General features: G+C 46.2%; 1 long non-coding RNA gene across 7 annotated transcripts in view; it reads right to left on the bottom strand.

The window, feature by feature from the left end:
• LOC309866160 overlaps nt 1–23,696 on the bottom strand; it is a 204,353-nt gene that overhangs the window by 93,852 nt on the left and 86,805 nt on the right. For all 7 annotated transcript variants that reach the window (XR_014312469.1, XR_014312470.1, XR_014312471.1 and 4 more), the window contains one exon: nt 19,195–19,329. This is a non-coding gene — a long non-coding RNA (uncharacterized lncRNA). The remainder of the gene's footprint in view (nt 1–19,194; nt 19,330–23,696) is intronic.

Consider the following 23,696-nt stretch of genomic DNA (forward strand, 5'->3'; position numbering starts at 1 on the left):
TCTTCACTTTTCCATCAACTTGCCTTTCCTCCCACACAAACTCTGCCCTAAATGGGCCCCTGGGAGTCTCTTATTCCTGGCTTTTGTCTTCTCTCTCTTCTCTTCTCTTCTCCACCTCACCTCTGTCACTTCCCACCAGAATTCCTGGCTTTGTCCTGGGTAGCTAAAGTGGATGCTCACAGAAGGAGATGAATTTACCTTTTAAAGTTTTCAGAGTGGAATGCTGGAAGGCAGAAAAGCCTCTCTTTTGCTCACCCTGGCAGGTGAAGACAGGCAGGGAGGAAGAGGGTAAAAGAGGCAGAGAACATCATTCTGCTACAATTACAAACTGAGAAGGGCTGTGACGGAAAAGTAGAGAACATCATGAGCCATGACAACAGAGCAGAGGCCTTCAGCTCTCCTCTTGGTTCTTATTTCTACCTATTAAACCAAAGTGCCCCACCCAGTCACACAGTATAACTTCATGGCACCACCAAAGTCCCTGAATATGATCAGTCCCTTTCCTCTGCCTCATCTCGTCTCAAGCTCATTACCACATGTTGGTACTGGTTCCTTCCCCAACTGTGGATAAGTTTCCATACTATCTGTAAAGGGCTATGATTTAGGAGGAAAGTTCTAGAGTACACTCATCTTTAAGATAACGTAGGCAAAGAGTACACCACAAGGGGAAGTTGTAAAAAAATAATTCATACCATTTTCTAAGCCTTGGGTTCAGGCCTTATGACGGAAGGAAAACACTGGATCTGTGCCTCCAAACATATCCCTATAGAGCAGTAATTCTCAAATACTACCTGAGGGGTTGCCAGTGAATCCAGGAGGGTCTTCCAGATGTAATAGTCCCCTGACATTGCAAGGACTATGAAATGATAGTACCCACAGTTCTGTTCTGGCGAGGATGATAACATAGCACTTCATGGGAAAGAGTGCCTTTCTTCCCATCTCTCCTTTTAAGCTCCTTTAGCAGTAACTGGAAATATGAATAGAGTAGACATATGGGCCATACAATCTCTTGTCAGTAGTGAGGGCCTTGAAGAAATCAAGATAATTTCTGATTTATGCCCTCAAGCTAGGGTATTCACAGATGCTCACGAACCTACAGTGGTTTCTGCCACATTGCTAGTCTCTCACTTCAAATCCTTCAAGAGATGAAGCTGGAAAAGATTCAATGCTGACCTTGGATAGCTTTATGAAGTCAGGAGGTTAGAAAACGAGTATCCAAGTTGTTCAGTAAGAGGGTTCTAAGACTCACAACTTTCTGACATTTTACAGATGGCAAAGGCAGACTCAGTGACCTTAATGGCCATGAGAAGTAACTTACATATATCCTGCCCTCTGCTAAAAACAACTAAAAAACTAAAAAATATATGAAACAGGTGATTTCAGACTTTAGACAACAGGTCTGACTGAGAAAGGAAACAATCGCTCCAGTCTTCTGCTTGGAAGTATTTTCTAGACCACAATTCACAGAAGGAGAACCCAAGCAGAGAACAGCATCTCGTCAAACTGAGGCAGCTGAGATTGGAATTGAAGGAAGCTGGAGTGGCTGGAATTTGAAGGGCAGAGCACCATGGACACAGGAACTATACCAAGAAAGAGCTCCAGATATCTACTTGAGGGTCCTCCTTGAGGCAGTTGATCACAAAGGTTTAGGGGGATGTTAACTGAACACTAAGGACATTGAGGAAAGATCCCAGAAGGGTCATACTTCAATAATATGACAAAGATAGCCCTAGAGTAAAGCTGCTTTAGCTCCATCCTAGCAAGACTTAAAAACAAGCCTAAAAAGCATCAAGTGGATCCACAAGTAACTTGACAATCTACCAAAACAAATTTCTCTTCTCTTTAAAGGAAGACAACAAAATCCAGACACTCAATAATGTAAAATCCAAAATGTCCAGCACCCATTCAGAAATTGCTAGACATTCAAAATAGCAAGAATGAGACCCATAATCAAGAGCAAGTAAAAAGCCAACAGAAACAGGGAGAGAAATGAAGAGATGATGATGGGGCATCTGGGTGGTTCAGTCGGTTGAGTGTCTGACTCTTGATGCCAGGTAAGTGATCTTACTAGGTCAGGGTGACATAAAAGTTTATTCCCAAGCTATAAGACTGTCTGTGTTGTCCACCAGTGTCAATCTGAGCACCAAGCTTGGAACTAATAGGCACTCTGTAAACATTCACTGAATAAATGAGTAAATATTGAAGTCCCAACTCTGGTCTGTTGGAGTGCTGCACTCTCACAGGCTTAGCAGAAAAGTATGTTGTGACCTCTTATTGATGTCTGCCATAGTACCGCAGTTGCGAGCAGTGAGCAGTGAGCAGCTTCTCACAGGTAATGGAAGACTCAGAGAGCCACTGACACCCTAGCAAGAATTAGTTTACAAGCCATAAAACATTCATTTACATTCCAAGAGTCTGAGAGAAAAGCACACAGAACAGTGCCGTGGAATTTCTGGCCCAGGAAAAGACTCAGGTTTGGGAAGCAAGTATTCCAGCAGTCATGGTGAGGGCTGTCCCAGACAAGCTGAGGTCTATCTGACACTCAGCATCAGTTGCATTTGTCCTGTGGAACCCCAAGAGGTGCCACACATCACAACTTCCTTGCCATATCTGCAACGAGACCCATCAGCTTAAAGAACATTTTCTGTAGTTTCACAGGGTTCAAAATCCTAAGCTAAAGAAACATCAGCCAGCAAGTAAAAGCCAGTCAAACTTTTGCAGGTGAATTTATTTCCTAGGCTGTCATAACAAATTAGCACAAACTAGGTGATTTAAAACATTGTAAATTTATTCTCTCAGAGTTCTGGAGGCTAGAAGTCCAAAGTTAAGGTGTCAGCAAGGCCAGGCTCCCTTTGAAGGCTCTGGTTGGGGGGGCCTCTGCTCATCCCATCCAGCACCCTGTAGCCCCAGGCATATTGGCCTATGGCAGCCGTCACCTCAATGTATTCTTCCCCTTCACATAGCTTTCTTCCCTATGTGTCTGGGTCCTTCTCTTCTTCCTATAAGTACACTAATCATATGGAGAGCCCACTCTAATTCATGACGACCTCAACTAATTAACATCTGCAAAGACTCCATCTCCAAATGAGGTCATGTTCACAGGTTCTGGGACTGGGACTTCAATATACCTTTCTGGGAGGCACACCTCAATCCATAACACCAGGCTTCTTGGTTCCAGGACAACTTGGAAGACAAGGAGAGGGATTCTGGTGGGGATGTCTCAGGAAAGCTCAACCTGTGTCTGTTTTATCCAGAGGAAGGTCCTTTCCAATGGGGCTAGTGCAGGATATCATAGTTCTCCTCTAGAACTGAAGTCACCATGATCAAAGAGAGGTATGCCTGATCCCAAAGCTTTCCCCCTGTAACTTTTCTCCCAGTAACTAAAATTAAATTGTAAGGAAAAATGGCTCATTCTCCTTATGAACCTCACTGGCACAGGCATCAGGTGCCTGGCTGGAATCTTGGGTCTGCATCTCTCAAGCTATGAAACTTTGGACAAGAGACTAAACATCTCTGGGCCTCAGCTTCCTCCTCTATAAAAGGGGACCTCATCATGTTGTTACAATGATTAACTAGGAAGGTGCATTTCAGTTGCTAAGCAGACTCTGGACTAAAGTACTTGAGTCTATTATTCCTAACATCATCAAGTCAAGGTTCCAGGCCCATCAGTCTGCTTCTTCATCAAAAAACTCAGAGAACCCAGAAATGGAAAAGCCCTTTGAGATGATGTGTCCAATTTTATTCCCACCACTAGGGAAAAAAAGAGACAAATAAAATGGCCATTTGAACTTTTTTCCTCTGCATTAATTTTCACAGTTAACTGCTGAACTGAATAAATTCTTTTCTTTTCTTAAGGACCTTTATAAATTCCATCATTAATAAAATCAGACATTCAATTAGCAGGAAACTCTGATTGGGAAGTGATCGTTTCCTCGATACCTTTCTCTCCCCTCTCTCTGTTCAGACTGCCTGGCTTGTCCCGGGCTTGGCCCTGCGGAGGTTCCATTCCCCAGTCTCCCCTCTTCTTCCCCCATGCCTGTCAGAGCCCCCAACAAAAGCCAGAGAAGAACACGGGCTGATTCCATTAACCTCTGTCATTGCTTAACTCTCTCTCTTAATTAACATGAGTTAATATGATTAATCAAAATAATGAGACAAACCTATTAAATTAGGGGGGTTTAAATGACAGAACTTGGCAGGGAAAGTAAAAGAGGAGGCATCAGAAGGGCCAAGTGGGGGGCAGTGAGTCCAAGGTTTGAGGAGGGCAGGGAGCCAGTGGTTGGACCCAATTCCTCCCCATCCAGTCCGGGGCTGGGGTGGGAGGGGGGAGGTGGAAAACGTGGACAGTGGCCTCTGGGTACATGTTCAATGTTTGTGCCCATCTCAGCTTAATGATTACCAGTCCCCATACTTTTCTGGGGGCTTTCTGGCTCCTTCATAGCCTTCCCCCAGCTTCTTGATTTCCGGTATCCTTGCTGGGATGTTAACTCTGCATGACATCTGTCTGCTCTCCCTCCGGAGGCCAGGATGACTGGCAGAACGACTGACACCCCAGCTCACCACCACCCAGTCTGGGGCAAGTGACGTTCCCTCTCTGAGACCCAGTGAACCCACCCACCAGGATGGGGATAATCCTCCTGAATGGTGATAACCACTGTAAGAGCCCAGAAAGGGGCCCTGTGAAAACGCCTGGTGTGCCAGGTCCACCCACGCTCTTTCTTTCCTCCTTCCCCTGGTATGAACACTAACACCTGGAGATGCTACGGTGCTTTGTAATTCTAACCATATTTCCATTTATATTGTTCCAAGAAAAACCTAGGAGACAAGCAAGACAGGTATGATTCTGCAGATCGGTGAGGTTTTGCCAGCACGACAGAGTCCCTGTTTGGTGTCAGTCCTTATATGGTCAGTCAGGGCCAGCAAGGTGAACTGACTTCTCTGGGTTTCTTCTAAAGCCGGGTCTCCTAACCCCTAAGCCCATGAGATTGCTACTGCTCCTAACGCAAGTGTCTGGGAGGGCCCCCAATGGCCCCAGCAGCTCCTTTTCCTCCTCCTTATCCCAGCCCTGTGCCAGAGTCTCCCACAGGCCTGGGGTCCCCAGCCACTGAGTTGCTCAGCAGGAGGGCTGTTCCAAGAGAACTGTGGCTCTCCAAAGCAGGACATCTGACATCTGACAGATGGTTTGGGCTCGTGATTAGAATTTCTCATTCCCGTGAACCTGGGCCCTGAGAACCTCTTCTGTGCTCCCTTCTATGGCCATCCAGGCACCAGAGGTGGTCCACGGCCCTAGAGCTCTATAGACAGGTCGCTCAGAGAGCAAAACCCTTATGAAAAGCCCAGAGAGAGAATCTCATCTGGGCCTGAGAATCTCACCCACCCTGAGGGTGTCATGGAATGGTTTCTCCCATACTTGATGGGTGTCACCAAGATCTCTGGGTCTCTTCGCAGAGATGGACTGAATATTTGCAAGGAAGGGGAAAAGAGAGTGTCTGAAAATCCCCTGCTGGAAGTCTTGCTTTCTGAAGGATTCACATTCACTTCTGGTTTATGTTTCTATAAAAGCATAGATAGAAAACTGCTCCTCCGCACTCCAAGTGAGGAAAGAGCCATGATTGGATGTCCTTATAAGCTCCCAACTCTGCCTTAAACACACACGTGCACGTGTGCACACACACACACAAATCAGAACAACCATGCCTCCCCAGCTCCCAGACCTGACACTTTGCAGTCTCTGATTGTTCCTGAAGGATACGGGGCATGGCCTCCTCTACCTCATCACTCGTGAGCTGGCCTCGCTCTGGGTCTGGCAGTATTCAGACAGCTGAACTGCCCACCTTTGGACTCTGGCCACAAACAGTACCAGTCACTCCAAAGCAGCAATATTTGGCGTTTGCACTTCCTGGGAAATAAATGACGAGTGGAGCTTATAGATGCAAATGTCCCTCTGAAATTCATAAGTTGAAACCCTAACCCTCAATGTCACTGTGATTACTTAGGAAGAACCTGGAGGGAGGGAATTCAGGTTAAGTGAGGTTATCAGGGCGAGGCTCTGATGCCATAGGTTTGGTGCCTTTATAAGAAGAGGAAGAGATACCAGAGTGTTCTCCCTCAGCGGGCATGCACAGAGGAAAGGCCATGTGAAGACACAGAAAGAAGGGGGCCATCTGCAAGCCAGAAAGAGAAGTCTCACCAGAAACCAGAAAGCCTGATGGCACTAGGGGGCACCTGGGCGGCTCAGCTCAAGTCCAAGTCAAATCAAGCATCTGGCTCTGTATTTCGGCTCAGGTCATAATCCCAGGGTCATAAGTTTGAGCCCCACATTGGTCTCTGAGCTGAGCATGGAGCCTCCCGAACACTCTCTCTCCCTCTCCCTTTGCCCCTCTCCCCTCCACCTCACATCTGTGTGTGCTCACTTGTTCTCTCTCTCTCTCTCACACACACACATACACAAAGGGGAAAAAAAAAAGGAAAAGAAAAAGAAACCAAGCCTGATAGCACCCTGATCATGGACTTCTAACCCCAGGACTGTGATAGAATAAATTTCTGCTGTTTGAGTCACCTGGTCAGCGGTATTTCGCTATGACAGCCTGAGCACGCTAAGAAGGGGGTAAGACAGTGGAACTGGCTTCTGTCTCCTGCTATCCTGTGATATCATTTCACGGTGGGTAAGAATAATAGCGCTAAGACATTTACAATAACAGTAGTAAGAATAAATACCTGATCTCATGTGGGGACTACTGACAGCCTTAAGATAACCACCAAATTTCTAGACTCTGATATATGTTTCAGCCTTCCTCAGCCCTCCGCCCGACCTCATCTTCACAGAGTCAAGTGAGGGTCTCTCTATTATATAATTCCCCTGAACCTTTCCTTTGTCTCCATAGCATGTATTAGTCTTCGTGCTGACACTGTAAAAGTGTCACACCAAGTGCCCAGTGCCATGCCTGCCACTAATACATATTGAGTCCACACCGTCAGTAGGTAGACGCAAGATGCTGCCCCTCGGATGGGCTCAGGCCTCATGATTCAAAGACAGGAAACTATAAACAAGACAAGAAAGTCCTCCATGAAGAATCTAGAAACCTTAGTGCAACACATTGATATGCTAGCAAGCCCCTAGCTAAGTCCTTCAAAGGCAGGGGCTGTGTATGTGTCTGTGTGTGTGTGTCCCTCCCCAGTCCTCCCCTCCCCCAGAGCATTTACTATATGTTCTGTACTAGTAAATGCTTTCCAAGCACTAGTGACTGGGACTGTGAGTAGTTGCCTCAGCCAGATTCTCAAGCTTGGGTCAGATTCTACAGACTTGCCCATTGAAGTTCTTCTTCAAAGTTCACTGAGATTGTCTTCATTGGCATGAAGAATTCATTCCCACGCTTCCACTGTAATTCCCTTGCAGTCTTCTATGGTCACTGGAGAGCCAGGCACCACATCCCCCAATCTCTGTGGTAGTTAGAGGTGGCCATGTGATCAAGTTTTGGCTATGGAAATGATGACCTGCTGGAATGATCTTAGAAAAACTTTCTTAATCAGAGATAGGTAGGTCTGGAGCTATCTCTTCCCACTTATTTTTTTTTTATTTTTAATTTTTAATTTTTTATAAACATATATTTTTATCCCCAGGGGTACAGGTCTGTGAATCACCAGGTTTACACACTTCACAGCACTCACCAAAACACATACCCTCCCCAATGTCCATAATCCCACCCCCTTCTCCCAACCCCACTTATTTTTGATGTGAATGACCACACAATGTCTGGAGCCACAGCAGCAGTTTTATGACCTTGAGGTAATATGCTTCAGACTAAAAAGTTAACACTCTTGGATGGATGATAAAAATAGAAGAACCTGGATCCTTGAAGTGATTTTGACAATGCAAACCCTTCTGATGTCTGTCTACCATAGGACTTCTTAGTAAGTAAGCAATAAAGATCTAGGATTTAAGCCACTCCTGGCTGGGTATTCAGTTACCACAGCTGAAGCATTTCTAACAGATACAAATTCTTAAATTTGTGCTTAGACTTCAATGATTATCTAAAAGTTAATGTAAGCCTATCCTGAGTCATCTAGAAGCCCACCTTACATAACAAAATACTATCTTGGTATTTCAGTACTCATGTTGACATTAATGAACAGCTGTTTTCATGCCAAAGAGTTCATCAGGTATCCTTTGCTAACTAAATATTTGCTATTTGAACTCAGGAATAGAATAAAATCCACATTTAAAAAAAGTAGGGCTAATACCCCTTGCTATCTGAACTCTCAGTATTTGTTACTCAAAACTGGAGAACCAAATATTTTGGAATAATTTGGTGCCCCTTATAAAAACTCACTGTATGGATTTTGAAACTGAATGAATTTGGATAGTGAGGAATACTTGCATTTTGTCTTAGGTTGACATATAAGGAACAGTGACTACTTTAATATGCAAAGGATATACTCATCAAGGTAAAGATCAAATATGCTACCTCACTATGCCCAAGCAAACACAGACCTTATAGGAATGGGAACAGAAAGGGGAGGGACAACTGACTTAGTACAGCACACACAGAAAAAGAGGCATGGTGAGTTCAAAAGAACCTATAAAGCAGGGTGCTTGGGTGGTTCAGTTGGTTAAGCATCTGTCTTTGGCTCATGTCCTGGTCCCAGGGTCCTGAGATTGAGTCCTGCATCGGGCTCCTTGCTCAGCAGGAAGCCTGCTTCTCCCTCTGCCTGATGTTACCCGTGCTTGTGCTCTCTCTCTGACAAATAAATAAATAAAATCTTAAAAAAAAAAAAACAAAACCAAAACCCTATAAAGCTATAGTGTCCTGGAACTAGCTTATTCTGGCTCACAAGACCTAACTGTTACCTTCAGGTATTTTGAGAGCCAGTTGTTAAACACAGAGATTATGATGTGAGCCATGGTAAGAATATTTACACCATGGGAATCAGCAAACGCTACAAAACAGACTTTCTTTTTTTCTGGAGAGCCAACTTATCAGGGCATCATTCTCAGTAATAGTCAATGCCATATTTGACCTGTGAGTGGCAATTTCATTTCAGCAAACATCATCATCTAGCCCACTAATGTAGAATTTTATTAGTTCCATCCATTTTGTATTTAATTTGTAAATTAGGTTTGGTTTTATGATTCATATAAGAGATAGAAGCATAAGGCATGTACACCAAGTTTTATATCTGTATATATTTAGGAATTTTTATATTAATAATTTTAAATCAAAACTGGTGTTAACAAGACATTGTTTACCCATTTAAGTTTGAGAAACAAACTTAACCCAAAGCCCATCCAAGGGAATAACCCCAGCCTGGCACAGCAGGTCCTCCAGGATCTGTTTCCAATGTGACTTTCCTGACCTTGAATTCCTGCTGCAGCCCAGCGGGTCTCTCTCTGTGGCTTTAGTAAGTTCCTCAAGGATGTGGCATTTAAAAGAGATAAGAGAAATGGAAGCACAACACGGACCCTCTACCCAACCCCCCTCCATCCCAAGTCCATAGGTCCTTGGAAGATTGACTCAGAACCTCCTTCCTGCAGAGATGCCTCTCATGACTCCTGGGTGAGGAGGTCCTTGTCTCTCTGAACATACCACGTGGGTGTCAGGTTTTGTCTACTGAAGACACTCACTTCCTCGATTAGAAGGGAAGCAGTTGCAGGCAGTAAAGTTGTAAGGGTCCTTACAGATCCTTCTGTCAACTTTCCTCCCCCTCTAAGTTTACTCATTATCTCATACCACTTTCCCTTCTACAGCCCGAGGAAGGGCTTTGCGTGTGTCTTTTCAAGCCAGCTCCTCCACCAGTGGTCTTGAACACAATGCCTGCCATCCGACTCTCTCTCCCATCAGCTCTTTTCTCTGTTCTGAGTCTTTAATTTCTTTCTCTTCTCTGAACTCCCTCCCTTGACCTTGAGTATCCTCCATTTTAGACAAAATAAAATCCACGGATATTCATCAGTGATGCCTTCAGCTGCATGTAACAGAAAACTCAACTAACATGGTTTAAATAATTATAAAATGTATTCTTTCACATTAACGAGAAACCTGGATGTAGGGCAGTCTCCAGGCACCATTTGGATCAGGGTCCGGCTCTCCGTCCTCAGACTGGGTTCTCTCCTGGTGGTTATCTGGTTGCCAGTAGCAGCCATGGCCACATTTGATTAGTCTGAGAGCACCACAAGGTCAAGTGCCCATCCCTGGACAATAAATAACAGTTTCCAGGGGGAATGCCCCACGCTGATGGACTTAGGTTCATGTTCTTGCATCCATCAATGGCAAAGAGGAATGGGGTTACCATGATGGACTTAGATTAATAAGTATCCATCTGTGTGACTCTGAGTCAAAAGGGTTTCATTGAGGTGGAATGGGAGTCTTAACCAAACTGAGATTCTGTTAGGAAGCCAGGAGTGGGGGTGATAGAGCTTGGAAGAAAACCAGCAAGTCTACTGTTCCATTCTCCCAGCTACCACTCTCTCTCCTTTTCTCTGCCTCTTCTCTCCTCTAAGTAGCCACTACATTTGTTGTCTTCACTCCTCCGTATGCTTCCGTTTGGTTTCCCATGCCATCACTCTCCAAAGATTGTCTCACTAAAGCCGCCGGAGTCCTGATTTGGCTTCACTTCGGGCTCTGACTCCTCCACCGACTCCCTTCTTCATCCTTCCACCCGTCCCCTGATTCAGAACCCTCAGCTCCTCGGTCCGTCCTCTCCCACAACATGGGCCTCATCACTCAGCAATGTTTATTCCACAAACATTTTCTGAGCACCTACCATATGCCAATTCAGTATATCCTGCACATAACACTTTGCAAATTACCCCTGAATGCATGGTTTAGTCTCATCATTTTTCATCTCCACAACTGCAATAACTTCCCGACTGGTCCCTCTGGCTCTAGTCTCTCCCCATCAGCAATCTGTCTTTCTTGCTCACAAATGCGATCTTACCAAATGCAAGTCTAATCACCACGTTCCTCCACTTCCACTTCTCCTGCAAGAAAAAGCCCCAAATCACCAACAGCATTCAGGGACGTGGCAACCAGGTCCCACTGACCTCTGCTCCCCTGCAGCCCATCCTTTTCCGTCTCGTATTTTAAGTTCTGGGTATAATGAGCTACTATTTCCCAAACACAACACGAGTTTTCTTAACTTGGAGTTCTGCTTACATTCTTTACCTAAAATGCCCTCTCCTGCTTTTTCTACAAAAAATCCTGCTCATTTTTCAAGACCCAGGCTCCATGTCACCTCCCCAGGGGAGCCTTCTCCAAGGCCAAATCAAGCTCGTCCTCTGTGGGCCCAGAACACTTTGTCCATAGTAGTAATAAGCCATTCTTGGGGTATATTACAGATAGGTTTATGCTCCCAAATTCTTGCAGGGGGATGACTACATCTGGATCATCATTCTGCACTAAGCACAAACACAAGGCACAATATATGTTTGAAGAATTAAATCAAACTAGTTATTTCAACCTCCTCATGTTACAGATGGGGAAACTGAGGGCTAGAGAGAAAGTGACTTGCAATGGTCATTCTATGTATTTGATCAGAATTCTTTTGCTGCAAGTAGGAAAAAAAAAAAAAAAAAGAGGATGGGGGGGGGTGCGGGGTGGTACTCACCAAATGGAAAACTCTCTCTTCAAGCACAAGTTTGGTTAAGGATTCAGAAAGTCTTGTCAAGAGCTAATTTGTCAGCTCTGCTCCCCGCTCTGCTGGCTTCATTCTCTGGCTCAGCTCAATAGCCACATGTTGCTACACATTACTGCTACAAGCCAAGGAGCGCTGGGAGCTACTAGACGCTGGAAGAGGCAAGGGAAGAGTCTTTCCTAGAGCCCTCAGAGACCAGGGTCCTTCTGATGCTGTGATTTCAGACTTCTGGTCTCCAGAACTAGGAGAGTAAATTCTGTTGTTTTAAGTCACGGAGTTTGTGATTTGTTCCAGTAGTCGCTGGGACCTCATGCCACAAGGGATCCACGTGGTGCTGGAACTCCTCTACAGCTCACTATCAAGGTCAGTACCCTGGTTGTGATATTGTACTGTTGTTCTGCAAGATGTTACTCTTGGAGAAAACTGGGTGAAGGGTACATGCGATCTCTCTATATTCATTTCCTACAACAGCATATGAATCCACAGTTATCTCAAAATAAATTTAATTACACAAGTTTTCCTCTGAAAGACGTGTGGTAAACAGATAGGAGGGTGGCTAGAGAGGAGGCAGAGAGACTCGTTGGGTGTCGCTGAAGCAGATCAGCACAGAGGTGATGGCCCGTGGACCAAGTGGTAGCGAGGGAGACGGAGAGATGGGGATGGGTGGGGGAGAAAAGTGGAAGGTAAATGTGACAGCAGCAGTCGGGGATTTATTGTGGATGGGAGTAGAGGAGTAGTGATGACCATGATGACTCTGACCTTGTTTGACTAAGAGAACAGCCCAAGGTTTTACCAAGGCCCTTTTGGGAAAAGAGCACATTAAAAAAAAAAAAAGAAAGAAAGAATGGGAAGCCCAGCGTGCTCAGGACAGAATAGCTCAAAGGACCAGGTTACCAGCTTTTTCTCAGCACTGGCAATCTGTTGCTTGCTAACCCCACCTCTATCTGCATTTCTCACCCTTATTCCTCGAGAGAGATTCTGATTGCGTCAGTTTGTCATAATCCAACACAGAGCATCTCTACTGGGCAGTCGTGTGTCAAGCCACTCATGGGCCCTCCCTGTGATCACTGCATACCAACCGTCTTCTCCTTGGGCACTGATTCCTATTCATGAAGCACAAGACAGCCACTTTGTTCAGACAGATTGGGACTACAGTACAGAAAGAATTTAGGATTTCGGGTGTCTCTAGAACAACCACTAGAATTACGCAGAGATGGCTGAGGATAGAGAAAGATTGCTTTCAGAGAGTCTCTCCAGTCACTGACCAGGCAAACAAGGAGAACCAGAACTTTTCACACCCACTCCAGCTTTGTTTCCTGATGAGAAGGAAGGAAAGTCTTTCAGAAGAATAAAGGTGGAGAACTATATCTGATTTCAAGACTCACCACAAAACTACAGTAATCAAGATGTGTGATATTGGCATTGATAGACAAATAGATGAATGAAACAGAACAGAGAATCCATAAATAGATCCACACACATGAACACCTGATTTTTGAAAAAGGTGTAAATACCATTCAGAGAATAGTTTTTTTCAACTGGAACTGGTACTGGAGCAACTGAATATTCCTATGGAAAACAACTGAACCTCAATCCATACCTCACACCATACACAAAAAAAAAAAAAAAACAAACAAAAAACTCAAAATAGATCAGAGACCTAAAAGTAAAACCTAAATCTGTGAAACTCCTAAAGGAAAATGCAGATGAAAAACCTTTGGGATCTTGGGTTTGCAAAGACTTTTTAGATAAGATGCCAAAAGTATGAGCCACTAAAACAACGGTAAGTTAGACTCTGTCAAAATAAAAAATGCCAGTCTTTGAAAGATGCTATTAAAAGAAAGAAAAAACACACAACAGACTGAGAGGAAATATTTGTCACCATATATCTAATAAAGAACATGTATGTAGAATAAAGACCTTCCAAAATAATGAGAAAATGAGCAAAAGGTTTGAGCAGACACTAGCAAAAAAGATGTACAGATGGCAAGTAAGCACATGAAAAGCTGTTCAATTATTTTTAGTTGGAAACGAAACTATCATTATTCATTAATAGTAATTAATGAAGCTTAAGCTCTCATTACTCATTAGGAAAACGCAAGTAAAAAACCACACACCTATTAGAATATCTAAATTTAAAGGAATGACTGTATCAAATGTTGGCAAAGATGCGGAGCAAATGGAGTTTTCAACTAGTTTGGAAAATAGCTTGGCAGTTCCCAAAAGAAAAACAAACAAATTAACAAAAAGTCATATACCTAATATATGATCCGGCCATTCTACTCCTAGATATTTATACAAGAGAGATGAAAACATATGTTCATACAAAGGCTTGTACTTGAATGTTCCTAGAAGCTTTATTTATAATACCCCAAAACTAGAAACAACCCAAAAGTCATCAACAAGTGAGGAAATAACCAAATTGGTATACCCACACAGTGGAATACTACTTGGCAAAGAAAAGGAATGGACTTTTCTTGCTCATTACAATGAATTACAAAATAATTATGTTGAGTGAAAGAGTAAGACAAAAAAGCATGTGTAATGTATATTATCACTTATGTAGAATTCTAGAACATGCAAGTTAATCTAGAGTGACAAAAAGGGCATCAGTGGTTGGCTGGATACCCGGTAAGGTGGAGAAGGGCAGAAGGGGGTTATTACAAAAGGGCAAGAGGAGACTTTGGTGGAGGGGACAATTGTTACGTTAATTATCTTGATCAAGGTGATGGTTGATTTCATTGGTACATAAATATGTCAAAACACCCAACTGTATACTTTAAATACACACCATTTTTGTATGTCGATTATGCCCGAATAAAATTGTCTTTAAAAAGGAATCTAGGAAAGAAAAGAAAACAGAGCTTTTCTCCCCTGTGTGCTCTCTGTCGCTGCTCTCATCCGTCACCGAACTTACATGCTACTAAAAAACGGGGGCCATGTTTTCTGTCCCCACAGGCCAGTCACTTATAATTAAAGTACAGTTTTGGGGGGGATAAGGTTGGGTGCAGGAGAAAGAAGACAGGCAAAAGATTCTTTATCAAAGTCAAGGCAATTCCTTAGCAAAGTCCTTCCCATTTGTCTGGAACCAAACAGATCTAGGTATAAATTATGGCTCCATGATTTAGCAGTATTTTAATTTCTATCCTCTCTAAACCTCTGTTTCTCTACCTGCAACAATGGGTTCATGATACCATGCAAAGGATGCTGGGAAGGTGACATAAGGTTCTATTTACAGAGACTGACATCACAGAGTAAACATTTCCTCTATCCAGAGAGGCAGCATCTAGAAAAGGGCCAGGCCTGGAGTTCAAAATGAAAAAATTGGGGTTCTAGTTCTAACTCTGCTGCCGACCTTTTATACGACTTTGCTGCTGGTCTGAGACACCGTCCACCATGGACAGAACATATCAGCTCTCCGCTCTAGAAAGTTCTTCAAAGCCCTGTTGCCGACTCAGTTAGATCAGCAATCTGCAAACTATAGCCCTCAGGCCAAATCCAGCCCTTAACTGTTTTTGTAAGACTATAAGCTGAAGAGGTTTTTAACATTTTAAATGGTTGGGGGAAAATGTTAAGGAATAATATTTTGTAACATGGGAAAATTATATGAAATTCATATTCCATTGTCCATGAATGAAGTTTATTGAAATATCCCACTCCCATTTGCTTACATTTCTGTGGCTGCTTTAAGATACCAAGACAGAATAGAGGAGTGACAGCTGAGACCTTATGACCTGTCCCTTTCACATAAAAAGTTTGCAAACTCCTGAGTTAGGTCTTCAGAAACAGCATGCTTGTCTTGCTACTGACTCACCTCCCTGAAGAAGAGCATTCAGTGTGTTGAGATTTAATGTTATGCCCTTAACTTTTATAGGGTTCATAAGAAACATCCATTTGAATGGAACTTCTGTGTCTTTTGCAATAAATATTTCCTTGAATTTTATGCCAAGAAAGAAGTTTGTCTGCAATTGACCTTATATATGTCGTTTTATTACCCCAGTGTAGCTGGAGCATTTTAAGTGGCAGACAGAATAACTTCAGATTATCTTAAATTATATTAGCAGACAATTCCTTATTTTAATGATTATGCATTTGTTATGTATGTGTTTATCCTCTATCTGGAGCTAATGATGGTGGTTTTCCAGTTATAAAAATATGAAGCTTTTTTTTTAATTTAAGTAAGTGAAATAATTGTATCAATTTTTTTAAAGTAAGCAATTAACAACTTGTGTAGATCCACAGGAAAGGCAAAAAACCACAATGGCTGTTTAAGAACAATGAAGGTTTAGAAATACCATATTGGACAATAGGAACATCTTTTCCTTTTTAACCACAGTTGCCAGGAAGTTCAGGATTCGAGGTAGTGCCCATTCGCAGAAATATCCAGGGTTCTGTAATCTATCTCATTCTACTTCTCCCCATCTGACTTTATTAGAGTATTGACCACAACATATAGTTTCTGCTGGCTCAACATGTCTGTCTTCCAAGCAAAATGGGAGCTTGGTATCCCATCATGGCTGTGTACTCAGTTCTAGAACATGTTAGATAGACAGAAAGAGGTGTGAAATTAGCAAAGGAACGAAGGGATGAAAGGAAGCATGAACGGTAGTGTTTATTTCCCTATTCTTTTCATCAGCTAACCAGGAGGCATTCCAGACAGCAAGTGGCAGAAAGGGTGAGATACCCAGCCAACCCTGGGGAGAGGAGACTCTGAAGTTCTGGCTGGGTCCTTCAACTGCCTGAGAGAGGCGGGGCGGGGGGGAGGGTTGGGCAGCTAGCGGCTAATGAGTGCCAAGTATATCCCAGACACTGTGCCTGCCTGCAGTATTTCCATCTACATGATAATCCCGTGCAAGTATATACTGTTGTTATCCCCATTTGGTGTTAAAACCAGGCCTAGAAACTTGGATTTCGTGGATCGATAAGATACTCAAAAACTCAGGCAGGACCCCATATGGATATCGAAAACATCCATTTTCTTAAATAAGGTCAGTGGGAAGAACTTATTGTCTACCATTATCCTTATTTCATAAAAAAAAAAAAAATGGACATCTTAACAATTAAATGGCAGCACCTGGGTGGCTGAGTTGGTTAAGCACCTGACTCTTGGTTTTGGCTCAGGTCATGATCTCAGGGCTGTGAGATCAGGCCCCACATCGGGCTCTGCATTGGGCATGGAGCCTGCTTGGGATTCTCTCTCTCTACCTGCCCACTCCCCCCCAAAAAACAACTAAATAAAGGGAGAGAGGAAATGGCCTCAAATAAAGAACAATTCTTTTTATTGGAAAAAAGTTAGCATTAAAAGAAACCATCACATTGCCCTTAGTTTCCCCAGTGATCAAAGAAAATATTTGCATAAGATGGGGTAGGATGAGTTAGGGAGCGTCATGACATACCACAGGGAGATGAGCTCAGGTAAGTTAGGCAAAGCCTCAGGGTGGTGCAGAGGCAGGTGTGCCCACTGTCGGGCACCTGGGCCAGCACACGGGACAGAGCCTGGGGACACCCCCAAACAAGACATTGGAGATGGCAGCTGTTTGTGTCCACTCCAGGCATCTGCCCCAGCATGTTAGGGAAACAGAGGAATTTGAACCTGGAATGCACCTGGGAGGCCATCCCATCCAACCCCTGGCATCACAGAGAGAGACATTCGATCTCCAAGAGGTTAAACTGCCTCACAGAACCACGAGGCTACCAGGGACAGAGCCAGGATTCCAACCCTGGTCTCCATCTTCCTGACCAGTACTTTTTTCTGCCACACAACTGGTGCCAGCCAGAGCAGAAAGGATGCTAACTACGGGGCATCTACTTCTAGGTGTGGGACATGGTCGTTTGCCGACTCCGAGGTACCAAGAAGACACAGTTCCTGGGAAAGGACAGTCCTCCCCCTTCCACAACATGCATCAATCACTAGATCTTGAAGGTGCTGAGGACCCATGGGGTGAGAAGAACAGCGCCCCCTACTACCAAGAAGCTCCTAGATGAGTTGTCCTGGCGCTGCGCAGTGGCCCAGAGGGTTGGGGTCCGGGGCTGCGAGAGACTGTACATTCCCCAAGCTCTGCCCCTGAGGAGGACACTCACTGGGCGTGCCAGCCCGAGCATGGGGACACAGCGGCTTGACTGTTCCATTTTTGTTCTCCTGTTCCTCTTGAATTCATTGACATCTGACTACTAGTCCCACCAAGTAATGACCTTTGAATGGTCAAATGCAAAGACCTCCCTTTCAGCCCTGAATCCACGGGGCCTCTCCTCAGCATGGGACCACGTGTACACATGTTGTCACAGGTCGTAAGCTAATGACATCCCCTCCACCCAAGAGCATGAGCCAACGATTCCGGTATCCTTGATTCCTTGCTCTGCCCTACCCTTCCTGTCCAAGCTCTTGTCCAGTCTGTCCTGTATTCCAGCAAAGCATCTCTTAACATTCTGGGCCTTTCTGGAAACTCTACAGCTAACTCGACGCACTCCTCGCTCCCTGGACCACACACTGGCTTTGCTCTCCTCCCTTCTGCCCACCTCCGGTCCTTCCCGACTTGGCCCATGGGTGACAATCTAAACCAGGAGTCTAAAGACTACACTCAGGCTAAGGGAAGCCAAGTGCACCCACCACCGGTTTTTCTGTTTTTAAGTGGTTATCAGTGCCTACAGAATATCCTCAATTTTCCTCTTAGGTCACAAAGCCTAAAATATTTACTCTGTGGCCCTTTCTGGAAGAAGTTGGCTGACCTTTGTTATAAACCCAGAACTGTTTGCTGCTCTGCTTCTCCTCACCTGGGCCAAACATCAGTGCCGATCAGAGTCCCCCAAGGCACTGGCTGAAATGCAGATTTCTGGACCCCACCTCCTAAAGGGTCTGGTTCAGTGGGCCTGGCGTGGACCCTGAGATCTGCATTTTAATGAACGCTTGCAGCAAACACCCCAGATGGTCCTCACGTAGGTTCTAATCACAGGTCCAAGTTCATGCCTTGTGAAATTCACTCCACCTACAGAGACAACCAGAAGGTCCTGAGACCCTCCAGGCATCTTCGTGCCTTTGCTCTCACAGTCGTGTCTGCCCAGGAAGTCTTGGCAAATGTCTTTTTCTCTCAAGGCCTGATACAAAGGCCACGACCCGCATCCCCGCCCCCTCCCATTGCCACCCCCGCCTCGGCCCTGCTCCCTAAAGCAGCTGACCCTCTGCAGCACAGGCGGTGTGCCCGTGTGTCTGTCGCAGCGGCCACGCGTGAGCTCATCCTGTGAGACCTCGCTTCATGGTGCCTCCAGCCCCGGGAGACGAGGCACTTGGTCAATATTCAGTGAATCAATGAATGAGCCATGGACTGGTTCCAAAGCGCCACAGGACGTAGTGCCATGTCAGGGCTGGAGTCTGAACACTGGCCCCCGCTCGGGTGACCTTCGCACCTTTCCACCAGCTGCCAGAGCAGAGGGGTTCAGAGCCAGGGCGGGCCTGGGTGTGAATCCCGCTCCGCACCTCCCTCGCTCTGTGACCTTGAACGACTTGTGCAAGTTCACCGAGCCTCATTACCTCATCTCTAAAATGAGAAAGATGACACTAATAGCACTGACCTCATAGAGTTGCTCTGAGGCTTCAGGAACAATCCACAGAAAGCTCTCGGGCGCGTGGGAAGCATTCGGCGCCAGTGCACTGTGCTCCTTAGTCCATTTGCCCCAGCGGGGCCTGACCGGAAGCCAGGGATTTCTCTAGGGAGGAAACAGCAGGGACAGTTCAGACTGAGGTCGTAGGGTCAGCCAACCCCAACCCTCTTGTCACGGATATCCCCTGGGGAAATCCTCCTTCGGGGGAAGCCCTGTCAAAGTGACCCGGAACCCTAGGAGTGTGCAGACTCCCCAGCTCCTAAAGCCCCTAGCACCCAGCCCCCAGGCCATCCCAAGAAATGCACCCCACAAATACCCTCTTCCCTTGAGGGTTAAGGCAGAGTCGTTTCCAGAGACAGAGGACACTCGGCAGGCCTGGGCCAGGGCCAAGGGCGGGGATCCGCAGCGGACGCTGGCAGTGTGCCTGCCCAGGACAGGAGTCGGCAGCACTGCACGCTTGCTGAGCTCCGTCAGGAAGCTCAAGACGGGGCAGATGCTGCCAACCCCAGGGAGAGGGTTTGACGGAGCTGTGGCGCGAGCCCCAGTGACCCACAGTGCAGACTCTCCCCCACCCCATGCGACGTGGCACATCCTTGTGTGGGGAATCCAGGAGAGGGACTTCTGGTGTGGGGTGGTCTTCGGGGTCCAGAGACCAGGTTACAGATGCCCCCGCAGCTGCTGACTCTGCCATGGAGCCCACAGGGCTTCAAGATCAGACACTTGAGTCACGTTTGGTCTAGCATGCTCTTGGGCAACCCTTCTTTGCTGGCACAAACCAGAGATATAGGAGCTGACCTTGAGCACAAACCAGAGATCTAGGAGTTGACCTTGATGCTTCTCTGGCCCTTACCCCCCAACCTCCATCATAGAACCCTGTCATTTTTACTTCCTAAGGATCTCTACCATCAGCTACCCCCATTCCCAACCTCACTCAGTCACTCTGGTCAATTTATTTCTCTTTTCCCTTTGCGCATAATGCTTCCCAACATCCCAGGTTCCTTCCTTACTACGCTTACTGCTCGTCTCCCCACTCACTAAAATGTCAGCTCTGTGAGGACAGGGTTCTTCGCCTGTTCGGTTCACCAGGCACATAGTAGGTGTTCAGAAAATATGCATGGGCTGATTCTCCAGGAGCAGCCTGTCTTCTCTGAACCACTACCCCAGCCTCCTGTGTGGCCCGTGGTCGTCCACTCTGGTCCATTTCCAGTCCACTCCACAGGGCAGCATCTTCTCTATTGCAAAGCGATCTCACGTCTGCTCTGTGCTGCTCACACCTGGGCTTGAAGACTCCGACAGATCTACGGTTTCCCACAGCTCCCAAGATGAAGTCCGGGCCCTCTGCCATGGTCCCCTGGGTGGCCCGTTCCTGGCCTGTGCTCCCCACCTCCCTGCTCTCCTCGCTCCAGCCCCACTGGCCTCCCTTTGGCTCTACCCATTTACCACAAGCCCTGAGCCCACGAAGATTCTGTGCTTGGAACAGTCCTCCCTCCCTTCTTCACCCCTGCTCATCCTTCAGCTTCCGACTCTGGGTGGTCTTCTCTGCACGGTATGCCACCCTGCCCTAGGTTAGACCCTCCATCATTAGGATCGCCTACATGATCAGGGACTCCCCCCCCCCCACACACACACAGCACTTGTCACAATCACATTTAAATACCTCTCTGTGAGTGGTTTGGTAACATCTTTCTGCTTGACTCTCCTGTAAGCTCCAGGAGGGCAAGACTGCTTTCCTTGCTCACTATTCTACCCCCAGTACCTAGCTGAGTGCCAGGCATCTAGCAGGCACTCCATAAACATTTGCCTAATGAATGAATGAATGAATGAATGAATGAATTGAGGAATCCAAGGCCCAAAGAACAGATGTGGCTTGCTCACACTGAAAAAGCACAGCCTGGAGGTGATGGTTCTAGGCTGGGAACAAGATGTCAAGACCGGAAGTCATCCACTTCTCTCCCACGGGGCAGTGACAAGGGCCCCGCTCCAGCCAGTAGGGCACACAGCTGGCCGGCACAACCAGACAGGGCGATGGCACTCAGGCCTGCCTTAAGCCCTTCCTGGAACAACACCTCCAGGCAGTCAAGACAGAAGATCGATGTTTTGGAGGATATTCCACTGTAAATTCTCCTCTTGGAGATGACAACTCACATCTGCATAGGGAAACCTCTGAAAAATCTACAGATCAAAAACCAATGGTTTACAATAAGCAGAGGATTTTCTTGGTACAAAGGAAAGCATTTCTGCACACAACCCGTCAACAGGTCTTGGAAGCAAGTCCCCCAGAAGGTCACCTCCAGGCACAACCAAGTGGACACTCATTGTTTCCAAGAAAATTTATCAAATCCTACCCAGTTTCAGGCTCCAGGACAACAGCAGAGGGAAAACCAAGCAAGACCCCTACCCTCCAAGAGCTTACATTCTAAGAGGAAAAATGCCAAACACATACCCAAGGAAATGGTGAAAAAAAAACAAGAGGCCATGGTTAGAAATCACAGTAAGAGATGAAGAAGGAGCACAGGCCACGGCTAACTGTGGGGTGGAGCTCTGGTGGGGGGGGCGGGGAGGTGACCATAGGGGACAGCGTGAGGCACTGGGCCAGTCTAACAGGAAGGCCAGGCCCACACACTCCACGCTCCCAGGAATCCCACCCTTTCGCTGTGAATCGGCTTGAGACAAATCCTAGTCCCTTCTGATGTATTCCCACAGGCCTCCCTGCCACCACCCAAGCAAGGAAACACAGGTGCCTCCAGGTTAGGACTTAGGGAGAGTAACATAGGGCCTCTGTGTTGTCACGTTTCAAACACATTGTTCCTGGATGAAAAAAACCGCATACAGAAAGGAATGTGCGTCTTCCTGGACATAATCTTGAAAACCAAGCAAGCTTAAGGTATAATATCCCACTGAATGCATTAAAATGTTTCTGGCGAGCAAAGGAATTGCTTAAATGGAAAATAATTGTTGAGGAGCCATTACTACTAATTCAAGATGTGTCGAATGACATTGAAGTGTTCTATTTAATGTTCTGTCATTACTACCATCTTTTAGAGAATATAAAAATAAGCGTTCACTTGATGACCTGAATGCCCATACCTATTTTCCTCATAATATCTTATGACCATCCACCTGGAATTCTCCAACCTTGGGAGTTGTCAAGAACGTAGCCCTCACCGCTGAGGAGGGGAAAGCCGGCAACATCCGGGTCCTAGATGGGCCTGAGGCTGTTGGAATGTTAGGTAACTTTCCCAGCGGTCTGGCAGAGCTGGCTGTACCAACAGAAGGACGTGCTGCCCATCACATGCTCACCTCCCATGCAGTTCTGTTTCGCGGGAGGCAAGAAGGAGGAAAACTGGCTGCCGGGTCTGGGATCCCGCCCCACAGCGTGCCCTGGTTGACCCTCAGGGGAGGAGTGTGGAGTGTTTCCCTGACATTGAAAGGACTCCTGGGTGCTGCGGAGAACTCGCTGCAGAAAAATAAGGCTAGCCTGACCCCTTGTGGTGTGTAGCTTGCAAAGTGCACTCTTGGCTGTCCAGAGAGAACAGGCAGAAGACTGGGTTTGGAGTGAACGTGGGCCTGCTGTGGATTGCACAGTGGACCCCGCGAAGATAGGTTGTCCCCATGTGGCCCTATTGAGATAAAGGGTCTTTATAGATGAATTAAAATGACGGATTTGAAAAATGAAATCACAGTGCCTGGGTGGCTCAGTTGGGTAAGTGTCCGACTCTTCATCGGGGTCGGGTCTTGGTCTCAGGGTGGTGAGTTTGGGCCCCACATTGTGCTCTACCCTAGACGTGGAGCCTGTTTAAAAAAAAAAAGAAAAGAATGAAATCATCATCATGGATCACCCAAGTGTCCTTGTAACAGAACACACAGACACACAGAGAAGGCCATGTGGAGGTGGTAGAAGAAAGTGGAATCATACGGCTATAAGCCAGCGACTGTCAAGGATTACCAGAAGCTAGAGAGAGGTATGGAATCGATTGTCCCCCAGAGCCTCCAGAAAGCACCAAGCCTGCGGATAAACGTTGATTTTGGACTGCCAGCTTCCAGAGCTGTGAGAGATTAAGTTTCTGCTGTTTGGAGCCACCCAGTATAGAGTCATTTGTTGAGGTGTTCTGGTGTTGAGGTGTTCTGGGAGCTGCTGCTCCAAACAGCTCAGGGACGAACTCTGGGGTCATTATTAGTGCTGAGTATCTAGAGCTCCCTACCTTGCAAGCCCAGGATAAGATTGTGCTTCCTGCCCCTGTGCCCTGTGGTCAGGTGGGGTCAGGGGACTAGTTTGGACCAAATGATCTGTGAGTCAAAGGTGGCACATTACTTCCAGCACAAGACCCTGCAGAGCTCTTTCCCCGCAGTGTTTAGCAAGGTGGCAGCCCTGCCAGCCTGGGTTCAGAGTGATGGAACAGGGCCATGTACCGCTGGGGTTGTAAGGCCGTTGAAAGGCCAGGTCATTTCCTGCTGCAGCATAACTGGCTTAA

This window comes from Mustela nivalis (assembly GCF_964662115.1).
Source record: "Mustela nivalis genome assembly, chromosome: 6".
NCBI classification, from domain to species: domain Eukaryota; kingdom Metazoa; phylum Chordata; class Mammalia; order Carnivora; family Mustelidae; genus Mustela; species Mustela nivalis.